The following is a 20,208-nucleotide window of genomic DNA, read 5'->3' on the forward strand; positions in this document are numbered from 1 at the left end:
TTTCTCATCACATGCACTTTCCAGAAAACTTTGTTGACATGTAAACGTGTGCATTACCATCTGGTCTCAGATTTCAGTGAACTTGGAGTGAGAAATTAAGACCATATTCTGAAATTATGTTTTCTTTACGTATTTTTAAAAATAATATTGAACATAAAGAAGGGATACAAAGAAACAGAACACTATTTTAGCCATGTGAACTTTAATTCATCGCCTGTTTTTAAGTGTTTTACCCTAGTATTACATCCGTAACATTCTGCATCTTTTAATGATATGTTAGATTTGCCTGAACTTTTATGGAATATTGATAAGGGAGACTCAGATTACAGATGTCAGCACATCTTATGTGGACAAACATCCTTGAAGCTGAGTTTGAGTCTCATTTAGATGATTTTTCTGGGATATTTTTTCTTTCTTTCTGTTTTTTTTTTTTTTTTTTTTTTTTTTTTTTTTTTTTTTCTGAGATGGAGTCTCGCTCTGTCACCCAGGCTGGAGTGCAGTGGTGCCATCCCTGCTCACTGCAAGCTCCGCCTCCCCAGTGCACGCCATTCTCCTGCCTCAGCCTCCTGAGTAGCTGGGACTACAGGCACGCACCACCACGCCTGGCTAATTTTTTGTATTTTTAGTAGAGACGTGGTTTCACCGTGTTAGACAGGATGGTCTTGATCTCCTGACCTCGTGATCTGCCTGCCTCAGCCTCCCAAAGTGCTGGGATTACAGACATGAGCCACCGCGCCCAGCTATGACAAATATTTCATAATTTTTCTTGCATTAAATTTATTTCATCAAACAGTATTTTAGGTCATGTTCTGTCATAGAGTCTGAAAAGGGCGGCACTCAATACTTTACTTAGATTGAGTTACTAGGAGAGCCCAAATAATGAATGGCTAAAAGTCTATGATGAATGGTAAGATTTTCAGAAAATGAATTTTGTGAACTACTTCAAAATATATCTACCTCTTGTTTTTGTGATTAACATGGATTATAACACAATCTTTTAATGAATGAACAGTATATGTGTACATATGTATTATTTTTATGGGACATTGGATTCCATCTTTGGGTTATAAAGAAAACAATAAATCCAAGTTTAATTCATTTTAAAATGTTTTGTCAATAATAATGTAAACGTGCTTTTCCTTCTTTTATTATATTGAGAGTAAAAGATTATAAACAATCAATTAAATTTATATGCACAAGAACAAAATCTAGCACTATGATGAGAAGGATTAAAACTAGTTATACTGGTTTTATGCTAAATATTAATTAGCCATAATTAGTAATAAACTTATTTAAATAAAAGCAAGCTTGCAATTACATATTTAATTTAAAAATTTCAGATTTTATTATAATAAAACATGTATTTTTATCTAAATACATTATCAGGCTTGGATAAAACAACTTTATATTTTTGAAAATGTATATGTACATTGTTATGTTCTGGTTTTGATAAAAGCCATGTCTCCACCAAGGTCTGTTAGAAAAAATTATTTTTTAAAGGAAAATATTGCCCATATCGTATTCATTTATCTGTATTCAAATGTGTGAATCTTCAATAGCAAAAATTCAATAGTTTGCTATTGAATAAAAATCATTAAGCAGGAGGCAAATATGGATACATAGGAGAAAAATCCTGCCAAAATAATGGATGTGTTCATTAAAACCAATCAGTACAATGGTCTCAAGTTCAATACATGTACATATATAAAATGTCAATGGGGACTTAGGGTCAATTTGTTCTGGAGATTGGACTCTAAGGGCATTTAATCTTCTCACAACAAGCATCTATAGCTTTCAGCTTCAAAACAGTGTGACTGTACATATTAGAAAATCAATGAGAAATTTTTAATTTTTTTCTCACTATTTCACATAAACAGTAAGATCATTTTAAATTTAGGGACACTATAGTAGCTTACCAGTTATGCTGTCTAAACAATAACATAACCTTGACACTGACACTATGAGGTTACGAAAAATTCAAACTTTTTTTTTTTTTTTTTTGCACCACAGTGGGGACGATATTTGTAGCATGAACCTGGGATCAGCTGAGTAATATCTTATTTTGCATGTATTCTAGGCTTTGATTCTCTTGTTAAACTCTGTTATCAAAACTGAAGCCCTATACATTTTGATTTTCAACTACCACCTGGAGCAAAGTTTGGCAATGATGGCCCTTGCACAAGGAACCCCAAATTCAAGGAATCCCTCCTCCTTGGACTCCACGCTCTGCAGCGCACTAGCCAACTGGCTTGCTTTCCCAGTAGATATCTCTGCTGCTTTAACCTTGCCTCAACGGACCCTACTACTGTCTCACCTCCTTCTCAGAGAAGGGTATTGTGCACTGAGAGCTCGTGGGCCAATGAATAAGAATTATGGTCTCACAATCTGGACAAATCCAAGAACTTTTCTCCAAAGAGTGCTCTGCCTCTTTCCCTCTATTCTTGGTTGTCCAGAACCTCTTACATTTCTATTAACCCAAATCTGCCTATTAAAATGCAACTGGGGTATTGTCCTGAAATTCTGTTTGCAAGTCCTCATTTTAATTCAGTCTCTGTCTCTCTTAATTTTTTCTTCCTTTTTTCTTCTATCTCTACCTTTATTTGTTTTCCTACCTCTATTACTCTTTAATTTTCAGTGTCTGTTATATATTAACTTATTTAGATTTTACCAAACAATCCTATGATTTTATAGCATAAAAAAACAAAGATCAGAAAGGTTAATACACCTTTGCAAGGTCATCATAATTGTGTCTAAATTAATCTAATTTTAAAACTCAGTGGGAAATTATCTTTTGACATAATTTATGTATTTTCCTGAACATATGTTTTTCATTTATTTATGTCTTCTAGAATTGTTATTTGGCTTTCCAAATATATAAAATTATCTATAGTGATATCAATAGTGACGCATATCCTTCTATTAACCTATTTCACTAATTTATGTCAAAAACGAAAGTTTAATCAGAAGTGAGAAGAGCATTTGGTGATGATTATGGCTCCAAAGATTATGTATTTTTTCTACAATATATGTGATACAGAAATGGGAGAAATCAGACCAAAAATACCTTGTTCTCAGACATATATAAATAACAAATCATAGACACTTTTAAGTTCCATGTAGTCTTCTGATGCTACAGATTATGGTAGATAAAGACAATGATTTTATCTGGAAAACATTTTTTCACTTCTTTCTATGTGCTATGCTAACAATAAGAATCATTACTTAGAAGATGTTGAAACCACTGGATAATCTGCCACTTAGGGCTGCTAGTACTTATCCTATCTTAGATTTCATCTCAGTAAAATTTTTATTTTGGTCACTATAACATTAAAATTTACTTTTCCATAGCTAACAGTTATTAATATGGTATATATTTTTCAAAGAAAATTTATAGTTGTTTAAACGAACTATAAAAGCTTAATTCATGTTTACATGTATTAAATATAAAATTTCAGCATGTCACAAGATCAATTAATGTCAGGTTCTTTTCAATTGAAGGTATTGTGAGAAATAAAGATAATAGAATATTTTGACAGAGCCTCAAATATGTCTTCTAAATGCTTTCCCATTTGGTATTTTTCAATATTGTAGAATAAATATTCTCATGGGCAGTCACTTAAACAAGACTTGACTTTGCAGCCTGGTGTGGTGGGGAAGACCCATTTCTAAAGAGGATTTGTTAAACTGGGGAATAGAGAGCTAAGGATGGATTCAGTACCACAGCAATACAATCCCTATCAACCGAAATCTTGTCTTTACTTTTCAGTTCTCTGTTTCTGATAGATGTCCTACAGAATCTGTCTTCGTGTCTTCTCCCTTAACTTAAATTCTTAAGTTTACTATTTTTCTTTTTAAAAATGTAACTATATTCTTCTCTCCCAAATGAATGCATAATAATCAACAGCAGAAGTCCACCAGATAAGACAAACTGGTTCAAGGAATGGCTACTGATGTAATGTGCCATCATTCCGCTGGAGATAATGGACTGGAAGGATTTCAAGGCAGAATGCACTATAAAATGGTCTGTTTATCCTTTTTGAAAATCTTCATTTATTTAAAGAAGTACAGCTTGGTTTATTGTTAATATGGGAAAGGTCTTACAGGGCTTCACGGTTATAAACTTACATGGTTATAAACTCATCATTAGTAGCTAAACATTATGTGAATTTGTAGAAATCAAGGGTAAACATATATAACAAAACACTACGAAAATGTTTGAGGGAAGTTAATGTATTTAACACAATTTTTTTTAGTCATTTTACTTTGAGATATTTATCTGATACCATACATGACAGAAGATGGCAGTGTAGATCCTTTTGATTCAGTGTTTTATTCCAGACAGAGATCAACATTTAGTTTTTTTAGAAAGTATTTATATCTACAAATACTTATAACATTTACAAAAAGTTTGCAAAAAGGTCATTACTAAAACGCAATTCCTTAGAAGCCACATTTTACACTACTAAATTAATAGGTGATTTGTATTATATATGTACCACTAATGATATCATTATTAGTATTATAAAGTATCATTATTATATATAATAATGTTCCTCTGTTTACGTTACTCTGATGCGAGGTAATTCACACTTGAAAAGATGTAGAAAGATTTTTCAACAACTGCGTTAAGTGGAGAAAAGTGTTTTTGAAATTATCCAACTGTTTCAGGAAACATATTTTGACATGGTTCCTTTAGTTTACTGAGGTATGTTTTAGAGATTACTGATGACCTGTGTGTGCTCTGAGATTCTTAATCCAGTCTTAACATCTCTTGAGAGAATACAGAAATAATAATGCCTTTGTAAAACACATAATTACAATAACCCTCACTCTACCCATCAATATGAATAACTACATCATCAAGGCAAGATTAAGCCAAAGGTAATCAGGAATTGTTAATTCAAATGTGTCATCTGTTTTGCCCTTTACAAATATTTTTTATTAAAGTACATCTCTAATGAAGGCAGACAGATAAAATATTATTAATAAGTATTGCTCATAAGCATTGTGACATATGAAATATATTTTAAGATACTGTGACGTGGAAAATGTATAAAGTAGGAAGAATCCAATATATTTATTTGTGTATCTAAGTATTATAGATGTTAGGGTAATGAATCGAGTGTAATGGTTTAGCTGAATGATAGGAACCAATGAAAGAATACATTCAGTGCTGCTGGGGTGGCCAGAGGATTGTCCAGTGCAAAATATATACAAGATAGCTTTGGAGACAGTTATATGGCATATGATAAAGGAGCATCTCTTTTGTTCAAAGTGCTACAAGGGAAGCTGTCTTTCTAGGGGATGGCCATATTTTAACTAAGGCAAAGAAAGTGAATTGAGTGAAGAGGTTAAAACTTAAAATTACAGTTGACTTAAAGAAAAAAATCCCTAAGACCTGGTATTGGTGAAATATGTAGCAAAAGAACGTATAAAACTCTCACATGGCAGAGAATATGCTTACCTATTAGTTGATGATTACAATAGGCATGTTGGATTTAGCAGGTAAAATTTGATGCTAAAGAAATAGTTTCTGTGTTTATCTAGCAGATAGTGAAAAGTGCCTGCTCTCTTTGTGTTGAAAATATCATAGAATCTCAAGAGTGAGAGCCAGGTGACTTGCAGTTTTGGGCTTTGAATTTCATATTCTGTGAAATTGAATACATTGTGTTATTATAATCTCCAAACACTATTAAATGAATGATTTTTAAAGGATATATCAGATTCATAGATTGTCTTCTTTAGTTACAGTGGTCCCGGAAGCCCATTGGGGGCAAATATTACTATGAAAGAGCTTAAAATGGGGCAGAGACAAAAATATTATTTCCCAATAAATAAAATGTGTCATTGAGGACAATTCTATAATCTAACATTTTTAGTCTTACAGATTTTCATTGATTGGGAAAACTTCTGTAATCTGGACAACTGCATATATTAAATGTACATATCTGCTATCAGGATGGTTAGCTATTCCTTAGATGCGGCTATGAAATTATACTAGAGGTTAAGGAAAGCAAACAGTGCAGAGTCTAATATTCTACACATTACGTCCTCCCACCTCAACCTCCCCATAGCTAGCACTATAGGCACATGCCACCATGTCCAGCTAATTTTTGTACTTTTTTGTACAGACAGGGTTTTGCCATGTTGCCCAGGTTGGTCTCAAACTCTTGGACTCAAGTGTTCCACCTGCTTGGCCACCCAAAAATGCTGGGATTGCAGGTATAAGCTCAATTTCCTGGGCCAGCCATCATTTCTTTTTTTTAAAAAAAGAAAGGATATACAGATAGTATTAGATATTTGAGTCCCAGGTTGCTCATTCCATTCTAGGGCAGCGCAAATGGTTTTGACAAGGCTAGAAGTCAGACTCTGTTTAGGGAATCTTGACATTTGAGGCTTAAGGCTTCTTAATATCATGGTTTGGGCTCTATTTCTTGGGTCGTATGGGTCAGAGCACAGTGGAAGTATGATGCAGTAGGCCCTTAGCTTCAGCTCTAACCTGCCAGTTCTGATAAGTGAAGATAAAGTAGGACCAGCAAAAGTCACTAAGAAAAAAACAGAAATGAGTTAAGAGAAGAAATGTAGAAAGTAGTCTCTAAAGGATATATATTTTTAAGTAAAGTTTGACAAATTGGTCGAACAACATCAGGGCTAAGGATTTCTCAGTGAATTTTAAAATAGATCACTGAGGACCTCGACAAAGGCAATTTTACTGGACAATTGGACAGGGAAAAAGAACTAAAGAGAATGGGTTAAATAGACAATCTGAGAAGAAAAACTGTGAAAAGAATGTGTAGAACATCAAAGAATATCATTTTAACTTTAGCATCTAAAAGTATTACATATAACTTAATATACTAAAAGTACATGTAATTTTCATTGTATATTTTCATTATTAGAATAAAACTGCACTGTTCTTTTTTATATTGCTTTATGTCTTAATCTCAGCAGGGAAAGTTCTTAAGTCCTTGCCACTTTCTTTAAAAACACTTTTGTTTCTTTTTCCTACATTTTCTTCTACAATCACCTTGTATATACCATGAAAATTATTTTGATACTTTTGTTTGCTTAATATCACAGTAAATCTTTACAATATCCAGGGAAAAGAGGTAATTATGCTTCCTTTATTTTTCTAAAATTTTTCTGATATATTTTTCTAAAAGGTTAACCACACTTCTATTTAACTTAATTATTTAGCAAATTTCATTGAGGTGTCAACCATGGAAGGAAAGTTCTTTTTGGTATAATTTAGCTAGTTATTCTAAGCTAAAAGGAAGGTAATTGCTTTTGTGTATTAATAATCACTTTACAAAAAGCTAACCATTTTACTAAATCCTGGTTACTTCACATAAATGAGTTGATTGAATTAACTTCATCAGATTTCGAATGTATTGAGTTTAAGCTCAAATGACATTTAGTTAAAGAGTTATTCTCTGAACAACTTCGAGCTAAAGTAGACTTTGACTATGGCACGTTTCCCAAAATTAACTCTGCCCCTTCGTAATTGTCACCATAAATTTTAAAGTATTGAAATCACACAAACTATGTTTTTTAGCACAATAGTATAAAGATAGAAATAAAAATAACATTGTTAATTACAACATTAAAAACTAAAATATGAAGATAGTTTTATAATTTCTTTTGGGGGGAGAATTAGGAAATATAATACTAAATGCTTCATTGGGAAATGGGAAATCAGGACCATTGTAAATTTGAAAATTGACTTTTTACAAAGTTACAGTAATTAAACCAGGGTGGTATGGCAACTGGCAGAGAGAAGCAGACAACTGGATCATCAATAAACAGACTCATAAGTATATGATCATTAGTTTTATTTTTACACAAAGGAAACACTAAGATTTAGTGGGGAAAATGTGTTCTTTTTAATCAATTGAATTAGTTCAATTGATAAAAATATGGAAGAAAATATCTCATGTCATATACAAAAGTCAATTTCATGTAAATTTTAAAATACTAAATTTGCTGCAGGCAAAAAGCACTAACCAAAACTAAAAATACTGATAAACTGAACTGTTATAATTAAGAATTTGTTATTATTTAAAAACACCAAGACAACATTGAGAATGTGAAAAAAGCAACCTTCCAAATAAAATATTTACATATATCTGGATAGAGGGTAGTATACAGAATATATTACTTTACTTAAGACATCAATAGAAAAAAGATAAACAGTGCAATAAAAATGTACCTATGTTGAACCATCTTTGCATCCCAGGGATAAATTCCAGTTCATCATGTTGTGCCATCTTTTTAATGTGCCATTGAATTTGGTTTGCAAGAATTTTCTTGAGGATTTAGCATCTATGTTCATCAAGATAATGGCCTGTGACTTTATTTTTTTATAGTGTTTGTTTTGTTTTGTTTTGTTCTTGGTTTTTGTTTGTTTGTTTTTTGATGGAGTCTTGCTTTGTCATCCAGGCTGGAGTGCAGTGGCATGATCTCGGCTCACTGCAAACTCCACCTCCTGGGTTCAAGTGACTCTCCTGCCTCAGCCTCCCGAGTAGCTGGGACTATAGGCCTGCACCACAACACCCAGTTAATTTTTGTATTTTAAGTAGTGTTTTTGCCTGGCCTCGATATAGGGTTAATCCTGGCTTTGTAAAGTGAGTTTGAAAGTGTTCCTCGCTTTTCATTTTCTTGAACAGCTTAAGCAGCATTGGCATTCATTTTCTTCATGTTTGATACAATTCACCAGTAAAACCATTTGATCCGGGATTTTCTTTGCTGAAGTATTTTTAATTATTTATCAATCTCCTTACTCATTTTTGATCTATTTAGATTTTCCGTTTCTTCACAATGCAGTCTTGGTAGTTTTTATGTGTCCAGGAATTCATCCAATTTTTCTGAATTATCGAATTTGTTTGCATATAAATGTTCATAGTGTTATCCTATAATCCCTTATAATGTCTTCCCTTTTATTTGTAATTTTGTTTGAGTCCTCTTTATTTTTTCCTTAGTTAACTTAGCTGAAGGTTTGCCAATTTTATCTTTTCAGAAAACCAACTCTTATTTTTATTGCTCTTTATTATTGCTTTTCTAGTCTCTATTTATTTTATTTCTGCTCTGATGATTGCTATTTTCTTTCTTTACTATTTCTGAGTTCAATTTGTTCTTCTTTTACTAAAGCTCCTTTATAGCAAAGGGAATAATTAACATAGTACAAAAGCCAACTCTGGAATAGAAGAAAATATTTGCAAACCATCTATCTGATGACCAATTATTCTTTAAAATACATAATAAACTCCTACAACTCAATGTCAGAGAGTCAATAACCCTATTCAAAACTTGGCTAGGGTCCGGGCATGGGCTCACACCTGTAATCTCAGCACTTTGGGAGGCTGAGATGGGTGGATCACCTGAGGTTAGGAGTTTGAGACCAGCCTGACCAACATGGCAAAACTCTATCTCTACTAAAAATACAAAAATTAGCCAGGCGTGGTGGTGCACGCCTATAGTCCCAGCTACTAGGGAGGCTGAGGCAGGAGAATTGCTTGAACCTGGGAGGCAGAGCTTGCAGCTAATGGAGATCATAACACTGCACTTCATCTTGGGCAACAGAGGGAGACACCATCTCAAAAAAAAAAAAAAAAAAAAAGGTTAAGAATTTGAATAGAAATTTCTCTGACTGGGTGCGGTGGCTCACGCCTGTAATCCCAGCACTTTGGGAGGCCAAGGCAGGCAGATCACGAGGTCAGGAATTTGAGACCAGCCTGACCAACAAGGTGAAACCCCGTTTCTACTAAAAAAAAAAATACAAATATTACCTGGGCATGGTGCTGTGTGCCTGTAATCCCCGCTACTCAGGAGGCCGAGGTGGGAGAATTGTTTGAACCCAGGAGGCGGAGGTTGCAGTGAGAAAAGATGGTGACACTGCACTCCAGCCTGGGTGACAGAGAGAGACTCAATTGCAAAAAAAAAAAAAAAAAAGGAATTTCTTTGAAGCAGTCACCAGCACCAGGTACATGAAAGGATATTCAACATCACTAATCATCAGGGAGATGCTGATCAAAATCATAGTAAGATATCATCTCACAACTGTCAGATGACTATTACTATTAAACAAAATATAATATTGGCATGGACATGGAGGAATTGAAACTCTTATACACTGTTGGTGAGAATGTATGCTACTATGAAAAACAGTATGGAGATAACTCAAAAAATTAAAAATAGAACTCTCATCTGATCCAGCAATACAAATTCTGTGTATGTATCCAGTAAATTTAAAATCAGGATCTTGAGATATCTACAACCCCATGATCACTGCAGTATTGTTTCACAAGGCAAACTATGGAAAAAACAGAAATATATACTGACAGATGAATGGATAAAGTATATATATATATATATATATACAGTTTATATATATGTGATATATATACTTTATATATGTGATGTGTATATGTGTGTGTGTGTGTGTGTGTGTGTGTATATATACACTTGAAAATCCTATCCTTTGTGACACCGTTGATGAACTTGGAGAATCTTATACCAAGTGAAATAAACCAGTACAAGGACTGCACGATTCCATTTTTGTGAGATATCGAAAACAGTCAAACTCATAGAAGCAAATAATAGAATAATGGTTGTCAGGAGCTTGTGGGAGGGAAAATGTGAAATTGTTGCTTAATGAGTATAGGGTTTCTGGTCTGCAAAGCAAATGAGTTCCAGAGATTTTCTGGGTTATGTAATACCTGTAGTTAACACCAGAGTGTTGTGCATTTAAAGCATGTTAAAAGGATACATCTCATGTTATGTGCTTTTACCACAAACAAACAAACAAAAACACAAGCAAAGCTTTGGAGGTAAGGGATATGGTTAGTATCCTGTTCCTTGATCATGGTGAGTGTATGCATATTTTCAAACTCATAAAAATTATACATTAACTATGTGCAATTTTAAAAATATAATCTATACCTCAAATGCTAAAAATATCATGAGAAAAACTCTGCACAACTTCATTCAAAATATTATGTTAAAAATTATTTGGCAGGTACACTTCATGATTGTTATAAAAAGTGACATATCCAACTATTAACCTGAAATCAAATATTTGAAAATTAATGATTCTCAATGACCTTGTCATTGTTCTCCTGTAACCAGCTATATTTGACGTGAATTACTTTAAGCATATCATATTTTATTATATAATTGTCAAGTTTTAATCTTTTATGGGAGAGTCTTTAAAAGTGATTAAAACTAATTAGAAGTCTTAGGAAGTACTAGATTAAAACACTAAATAGGTAATGCAATGCATGCTATTTCTAATATTTCACTAATTTATACAGTTGTATACATTAATATTATAGGCATTTGTTTTAATGTCATCTATTAAAATATTAATGCCATTAAACAACATTTTAATAAATTAAAAATTACACATATATTTTGAAGTGGGTGATATTTATTTTCCTTGAATGCTATGCATTGTACACATAAGTGTATATTACACATCTCCACATGCATGCTTAGACATCTAGATACATAGACAAAGACTGAACACTGTTCTTTGATTCCCAGCAAGAAAGAATAACATCTGTATCTAATAATAATGATTATCTCCCTTTCTGTTTTATAGAGTTAATTATTAGTCTAACAAGACTTTAAGTTTGATTAGAGGCATATATACACAACTGAAATAAAACTATTGGTTGTATCTGACTTTTGTAAGACTTATGTGTATTCAAACATATATGTAAAATTCAACCTTGCTTGTACAGTGGAAGCACTTGGATAGAGAGCTTCTCTGAAACCTGCCTGTATTGTAAAGACTAATCTGACTCCAGACTTAGCCATATTTACGTAAAGTTTAAACCCATAGAGCACTTGACTTACAAAAACCATATATTTTAATTATTATAAAACTATATGGATATTTTGAAAAAATATTACATATTTCTTGTACTACATTGGCAATGATAATTGCAGTTAGCAGGCAGCATAGAATAATTGCTTTTGGTTCATTTATACTATTAGTTAATTTTTAAAGTATATTTTAATAAGGCAAAATCTACCTAATTTTAATTAATCCATACCTAAAATATATATCTTTCTACTATAAAAAGATTTCTCATATATAAATATATTTGCATATCTCTATGCAATTCTTATGTGTATATATACCTAGATAACATTCTCCACTTTACAAGACATTTACAAATGACAATTAATAGCAATAAATGACTTCTGTCATTGATTTCATTCTCCAATTGGCTAAAGTAAATTTTATTGATTGATTTATTTATTTTTTATTATACTTTAAGTTCTAGGGTACATGTGCACAACGTGCAGGTTTGTTACATATGTATACATGTGCCATGTTGGGGCGCTGCACCCATTAACTCGTCATTTACTTTAGGTATATCTCCTAATACTATCCTTCCCCCCTCCCCCTTCACCAAAATAGGCCCCGGTGTGTGATGTTCCCTTTCCTGTGTCCAAGTGATCTCACCTATGAGTGAGAACATGCGGTGTTTGGTTTTCTGTTCTTGTGATAGTTTGTGGAGAATGATGGTTTCCAGTTGCATCCATGTCCCTACAAAGGACATGAATTCATCCTTTTTTATGGCTGCATAGTATTCTATGGTGTATAAGTGCCACATTTTCTTAATCCAGTCTGTCAGTGATGGACATTTGGGTTGATTCCAAGTCTTTGCTATCGTGAATTAGTGCTGCAATAAACATATGTGTGCATGTGTCTTTATAGCAGCATGATTTATAATCCTTTGGGTATATACCCAGTAATGGGATGGCTGGGTCAAATGGTATTTCTAGTTCTAGATCCTTGAGGAATCACCACACTGTTTTCCACAATGGTTGAACTAGTTTACAGTCCCACCAACAGTGTAAAAGTGTTCCTATTTCTCCACATCCTCTCCAGCATCTGTTGTTTCCTGACTTTTTAATGATTGTCATTCTAGCTGGTGTGAGATGGTATCTCATTGTGGTTTTGATTTGCATTTCTCTGATGGCCAATGATGATGAGCATTTTATCATGTGTCTGTTGGCTGTATCAATGTCCTCTTTTGAGAAGTGTCTGCTCATATCCTTCGCCCACTTTTTAATGGCATTGTTTACTTTTTTCTTGTACATTTGTTTCAGTTCTTTGTAGATTCTGGATATTAGCCATTTGTCAGATGAGTAGATTTCAAAAGTTTTCTCCCATTCTGTAGGTTGCCTGTTCACTCTGATGGTAGTTTCTTTCACTGTGCAGAAGCTCTTTAGTTTAATTAGATCCCATTTGTCAATTTTGGCTTTTGTTGCCATTGCTTTTGGTGTTTTAGACATGAAGTCCTTGCCCATGCCTATGTCCTGAATGGTATTACCTAGGTTTCCTTCTAGGGTTTTTATGGTTTTAGGTCTAACATTTAAGTCTCTAATCCATCTTGAATTAATTTTCATATAAGGAGTAAGAAAAGGATCCAGTTTCAGCTTTCTACTTATGGCTAGCCAATTTTCCCAGCACCATTTATTAAATAGGGAATCCTTTCCCCATTTCTTGTTTTTGTCAGGTTTGTCAAAGATCAGATGGCTGTAGATGTGTGGTATTATTTCTGAGGGCTCTGTTCTGTTCCATTGGTCTATATCTCTGTTTTGGCACCAGTAAAATGCTGTTTTGGATACTGTAGCCTTGTAGTATAGTTTGAAGTCAGGTAGCGTGATGCCTCCAGCTTTGTGTCTTGGCAATGCGGGCTCTTTTTTGGTTCCATATGAACTTTAAAGTAGTTTTTTCCAATTCTGTGAAGAAAGTCATTGGTAGCTTGATGGGGATGGCATTGAATTTGTAAATTACTTTGGGCAGGTATGGCCATTTTCAGGATATTGATTCTTCCTATCCATGAGCATGGAATGTTCTTCCATTTGTTTGTGTCCTCTTTTATTTCATTGAGCAGTGGTTTGTAGTTCTTGAAGAGGTCTTTCACATCCCTTGTAGGTTGGATTCCTAGGTATTTGATTCTCTTTGAAGCAATTGTGAATGGGAGTTCACTCATGATTTGGCTCTCTGTCTGCTATTGGTGTATAAGAATGCTTGTGATTTTTGCACATTAATTTTGTATCCTGAGACTTTGCTGAAGTTGCTTATCAGCTTCAGGAGATTTTGGGCTGATCCAATGGGGTTTTCTAAACATACAATCATGTCATCTGCAAACAGGGACAATTTGACTTCTTCTTTTCCTAATTGAATATCTTTTATATCTTTCTCCTGCCTGATTGCCCTGGCCAGAACTTCCATCACTATGTTGAATAGGAGTGGTGAGAGAGGGCATCCCTGTCTTGTGCCAGTTTTCAAAGGGAATGCTTCCAGTTTTTGCCCATTCAGTATGATATTGGCCATGGGTTTGTCATAAATAACTCTTATTATTTTGAGATATGCCCCATCAATACCAAATTTATTGAGAGTTTTTAGCATGAAGGGCTGTTGAATTTTGTCAAAGGCCTTTCCTGCATCTATTGAGATAATCATGTGGTTTTCGGCTTTGGCTCTGTTTATATGCTGGATTATGTTTATTGATTTGCCTATGTAGAATCAGCCTTGCATCCCAGGGATGAAGCCCACTTGATCATGGTGGATAAGCTTTTTGATGTGCTGCTGGATTCAGTTTGCCAGTATTTTATTGAGGATTTCTGCATCGATGTTCATCAGGGATTTTGGTCTAAAATTCTCTTTTCTTGTTGTGCCTCTGCCAGGCTTTGGTATCAGGATGATGTTGGCCTCATAAAATGAGTAAGGGAGGATTCCCTCTTTTTCTGTTGATTGGAATAGTTTCAGAAGGGATGGTACCAGCTCCTCCTTGTACCTCTGGTAGAATTTGGCTGTGAATCCGTCTGGGCCTGGACTTTTTTAGGTTGGTAGGCTATTAATTATTCCTCAATTTCAGAGCCTGTTATTGGTCTATTCAGGGATTCAACTTCTTCCTGGTTTAGTCTTGGGAGGGTGTATGTGTCCAGGAATTTATCCATTTCTTCTAGATTTTCTAGTTTACTTGTGTAGAGGTGTTTATAGTATTTTCTGATGGTAGTTTATATTTCTGTGGGATTGGTGGTGATATCCCCTTTATCATTTTTTTATTGAATCTGTTTGATTCTTCTCCTTTTCTTCTTTATTAGTCTTGCTAGCGGTCTATCAATTTTGTTGATCTTTTCAAAAAACCAGCTATTGGATTAATTGATTTTTTGAAGGTTTTTTTGTGTGTGTGTGTCTCTATCTCCTTCAGTTCTGCTCTGATCTCAGTTATTTCTTGCCTTCTGCTAGCTTTTGAATGTGTTTGCTTTTGCTTCTCTAGTTCTTTTAATTGCGGTGTTAGGGTGTCAATTTTAGATCTTTCCTGCTTTCTCATGTGGGCATTTAGTGCTATAAATTTCCCTGTACACACTGCTTTAATGTGTCCCAGAGATTCTCGTATGTTGTATCTTTGTTCTCATTGGTTTCAAAGAACATCTTTATTTCTGCCTTCATTTCGTTATGTACCCAGTAGTCATTCAGGAGCAGGTTGTTCAGTTTCCACGTAGTTGAGCAGTTTTGAGTGAGTTTCTTAATCCTGAGTTCTAGTTTGATTGCACTGTGGTCTGAGAGACAGTTCGTTATAATTTCTGTTCTTTTACATTTGCTGAGGAGTGTTTTACTTCCAACTATGTGGTCAATTTTGGAATAAGTGCAATGTGGTGCTGAGAAGAATGTATATTCTTTTGATTTGGGGTGGAGAGTTCTGTAGATGTCTATTAGGTCGGTTTGGTGCAGAGTTGAGTTCAATTCCTGGATATCTTTATTAACTTTCTGTCTCGTTGATGTGTCTAATGTTGACAGTGGAGTGTTAAACTGTCCCATTATTATTGTGTGGGAGTCTAAGTCTTTTTGTATGTCTCTAAGGACTTGCTTTATGAATCTGGGTGCACCTGTATTGGGTGCATATATATTTAGGATAGTTAGCTCTTCTTGTTGAATTGATCCCTTTACCATTATGTAATGGCCTTCTTTGTCTCTTTTGACCTTTGTTGGTTTAAAGTCTGTTTTATCAAAGACTAAGATAAAAGGCAACCACTGCCTTTTTTTGTTTTCCATTTACTTGGTAGATCTTCCTCCATCCCTTTATTTTGAGCCTATGTATGTCTCTGCACATGAGATGGGTCTCCTGAATACAGCACACTGATGGTTCTTGACTCGTGATCCAATTTGCCAGTCTGTGTCTTTTAATTGGAGTATTTAGCCTATTTACATTTCAGGTTAATATCTTTATGTGTGAATCTGATCCTGTCATTATGATGTTAGCTGGTTATTTTGCTCATTTGTTGATGCAGTTTCTTAGCATCAATGGTCTTTACAATTTGGCATATTTTTGCAGCGGCTGGTACCGGTTGTTCCTTTCCATGTTTAGTGCTTCCTTCAAGAGCTCTTGTAGGGCAGGCCTGGTGGTGACAAAATCTCTCAGCATTTGCTTGTCTATAAAGGATTTTATTTCTCCTTCACTTATGAAGCTCAGTGTGGCTGGATATGAAATTCTGGGTTGAAAATTATTTTCTTTAAGAATATTGAATATTGGCCCCCACTCTCTTCTGGCTTGTAGAGTTTCTGCTGAGAGATCCACTGCTATTCTGATGGGCTTCCCTTTGTGAGTAACCCGACCTTTCTCTCTGGTTGCCCTTAGGATTTTTTCCTTCATTTAAACTTTGGTGAATCTGACAATTATGTGTCTTGGAGTTGCTCTTCTTGAGGAGTATCTTTGTGGTGTTCCCTATATTTCCTGAATTTGAATGTTGGCCTGCCTTGCTAGGTTGAGGAAGTTCTCCTGGATAACATCCTGAAGAGTGTTTTCCAACTCGGTTCCATTCTCCCTTTCACTTTCAGGCACACCAATCAGATGTAGATTTGGTCTTTCCACATAGTCCCATATTTCTTGGAGGCTTTGTTCATTTCTTTTGACTCTTTTTTCTCTAAACTTCTCTTCTTGCTCCATTTCATTCATTTGATCTTCAATCACTGGTACCCTTTCTTCCAGTTGATCAAATTGGCTACTGAAGCTTGTGCATGTGTCACATAGTTCTCATGCCATGGTTTTCAGCCCCATCAGGTCATTTAAGGACTTCTCTACACTGGTTATTCTAGTTAGCCATTCATCTAATCCTTTTTCAAGGTTTTACATTCTTTGTGACGGGTTCAACCTTCCTCTTTTAGCTCAGAGAAGTTTGATCATCTGAAGCTTTCTTCTCTCAACTTGTCATTCTCCGTCCAGCTTTGTTCCATTGCTGGCGAGGAGTTGTGTTCCTTTGGAGGGGGAGAGGCACTCTAACTTTTAGAATTTTCAGCTTTTCTGCTCTGTTTTTTCCCCATCTTTGTGGTTTTATCTACCTTTGGTCTTTGATGATGGTGACATACAGATGGGGTTTTGGTTTGGATGTCCTTTCTGTTTGTTAGTTTTCCTTCTAACAGTCAGGACCCTCAGCTGCAGGTCTGTTGGAGTTTGCTGGATATCCACTCCAGACCCTGATTGCCTGGGTATCAGCAGCAGAGGCTGCAGAACAGTGAATATTGCTGAACAGCAAATTTTGCTGCCTGATTGTTCCTCTGGAAGCTTCATCTCAGAGGGGTACCTGGCTGTGTGAGGTGTCAGTCTGTCCCTACTAGGGGGTGCCTCCCAGTTAGGCTACTCGGGGGTCAGGGACCCACTTGAGGAGGCAGTCTGTCTGTTCTCAGATCTCAAACTCCATGCTGGGAGAGCCACTACTGTCTTCAAAGCTGTCAGACAAGGACATTTAAGTCTGCAGAGGTTTCTTCTGCCTTTTATTTGGCTATGCCCTTTCCCTAGAGGTGGAGTCTACAGAGGCAGGCAGGCCTCCTTGAGCTGTGGTGGGCTCCACCCAGTTAGAGCTTCCTGGCCAATTTGTTTACCTACTCAAGCCTTAGCAATGGTGGGCGCCCCTTCCCCAGCCTTGCTGCCACCTTGCAGTTGGATCTCAGACTGCTGTGCTAGCAATGAGCGAGGCTCTGTCGGCATGGGACCATCTGAGCCAGGCATGAGATATAATCTCCTGGTGCGCCATTTGCTAAGACTGTTGGAAAATCACAGTATTAGGGTGGGAGTGACCTGATTTTCCAGGTGCCATCTGTCACAGCTTCCCTTGGCTAGGAAAGGGAATTCTCTGACCCCTTGTGCTTCCCGGGTGAGGCAATGCCTCGCCCTGCTTTGGTTTATGCTCAGTGTGCTGCACTCACTGTCCTGCACCCACTGTCTGACAAGCCCCAGTGAGATGAACCCGGTCCCTCAGTTGGAAATGCAGAAATGACCCGTCTACTGCGCCGCTCACCAGGGAGCTGTACACTGGAGCTGTTCCTATTCGGCCATCTTGGAACTGCCAGCTAAATTAAATTTTAAAAGAGACAAATGAAAATAATCTTTTAAAAGACAGTACATTTGGGCTTAAATGATAAAGATATTTTAATTCAGCTCATACCTTCTAATTGAAGTAATTCTATAATAGAGGGATATAGTGTCTTTGAATATATGGAACTGTGAATACCATATAATTGGCAAATGAACAACTAGCACTTCCGAGCTGGTAGTTGAAAGCCTTTTTAAAGCAGATAGCTGATAATTTCATTGTTCAAGATCAGCAGGTGTTCTCACAAATTACCTGAAGTAATTTGCAGTAAAGAGGTGCAACAGAGAGCTTCACATTAAATATGAATATGGTGTATGCATGTATGCAGTTCTTTCTATAAAACTAAATCAAAGGTAATTTTATCTTTTTTTCTGGTGCTCACTATTTACCATATAATTATTATCTCAGCTTATAAGAAAATGTGTAAAATACATATTTTAACGTAAGGTGGCATTTTCAAAATCTTAAGTTGCCTAAGCAATTAGGATATAAATTTTAATTTTTAAGGGTAAAGTGAAACCTATAAAACATATTTTGTGTTATTAGAGTGGTTATTAGTAGTTATTCACAGCTTTGCTTTCTATGTGTAGCCTATGCCATTGTATGTATTTAAATGTATACACTATTCTATGAAATATCATTGATACATATTAATCAGATGACATTTTACCTATAAACATTTGTGAAGTCACTTTAACGTTTTTATAAAATTTATTACATTTTGCATATGTACCTAGTTCTGATAAACCTTGTGTGAGAGTTACATCATTTTTTGTGCCCTCAAATTTTTTTTTACTTCATTCCAGAATGGACTTCGATGGTAACATAATATACTTTACTTTGTTTTATGTAAATTTAAGGTACAACAGCTTAGAGTTTTTGTTAGTTGATATAATTATAATAAACAGCTCTTCTTAATGTGTATCTAAATATTTATTTTTAATCATCAAATTTTAGATATCTTAATTAAAAACACAGTAATATCTGGACAGCACTAAATTTCTAATAGATAAACAGCATTGTTATAGCACATATCCTTTAAACTGTATACAATCTGTCATAAGGATGTTTTAGAGTTTGACAGTGTAGTTTTGTGATTAATTTTCTAAATTTGGAGAAAAAGAGTTTATTTCTAATTTAAACATCAAATAAATTATTTGCTTTTGACTCCAACTTCTTTGCTTCAAACTTCTATCTCTAATAGAGGCACTTCAGCTCTAATGATTTTGATTTAGAAAAATTTAGTCAAAGCAAGTTAATGAGTTAAAAGACATAAGAGTAGTCTACATGACTTGTGACAAGAGCACAATTAAACTACCATAGTAAAAATACACAGTTTCATTATTTTTGCTACAAATTCAAATTTTTCAATGTAGTTAAAATTTAAAATCCGTAGTATCAGTACAGCCTGATGCATGTCCTGTAGGTCTGATAAAGTTTGATATTGACAAATGGAAGCTGCTCCTTATGCTATTCCAAGAAATATAATTATAAAAAGGAATCATTGCATTTTACTCATTAGTTTTATGTAAATATAATCACATTTTGTTTCTTATTAAGTTCAATATTTCTTATCAAAATACATTACTCTTTAAGAAGAAACAAAATTTGAAAAATTTTTATGTAAGAGTACAAAGACATTTTTTACCAAAATGTTTCAGTTCTCTAGGATGAATAAAATGTACATTTCTCTATGACGTAGGTCTCTATTAGGTAAAGAGTAAAGAAAGGAAGATAGGAAAACAAAATAATAAGAAAGCATGCCACTAATTTTACAGCTGTTATTGGCAGGTAATATAACCATGAGATTAA

Source organism: Macaca mulatta, chromosome 3 (assembly GCF_049350105.2).
Source record: "Macaca mulatta isolate MMU2019108-1 chromosome 3, T2T-MMU8v2.0, whole genome shotgun sequence".
Lineage (NCBI taxonomy): Eukaryota > Metazoa > Chordata > Mammalia > Primates > Cercopithecidae > Macaca > Macaca mulatta.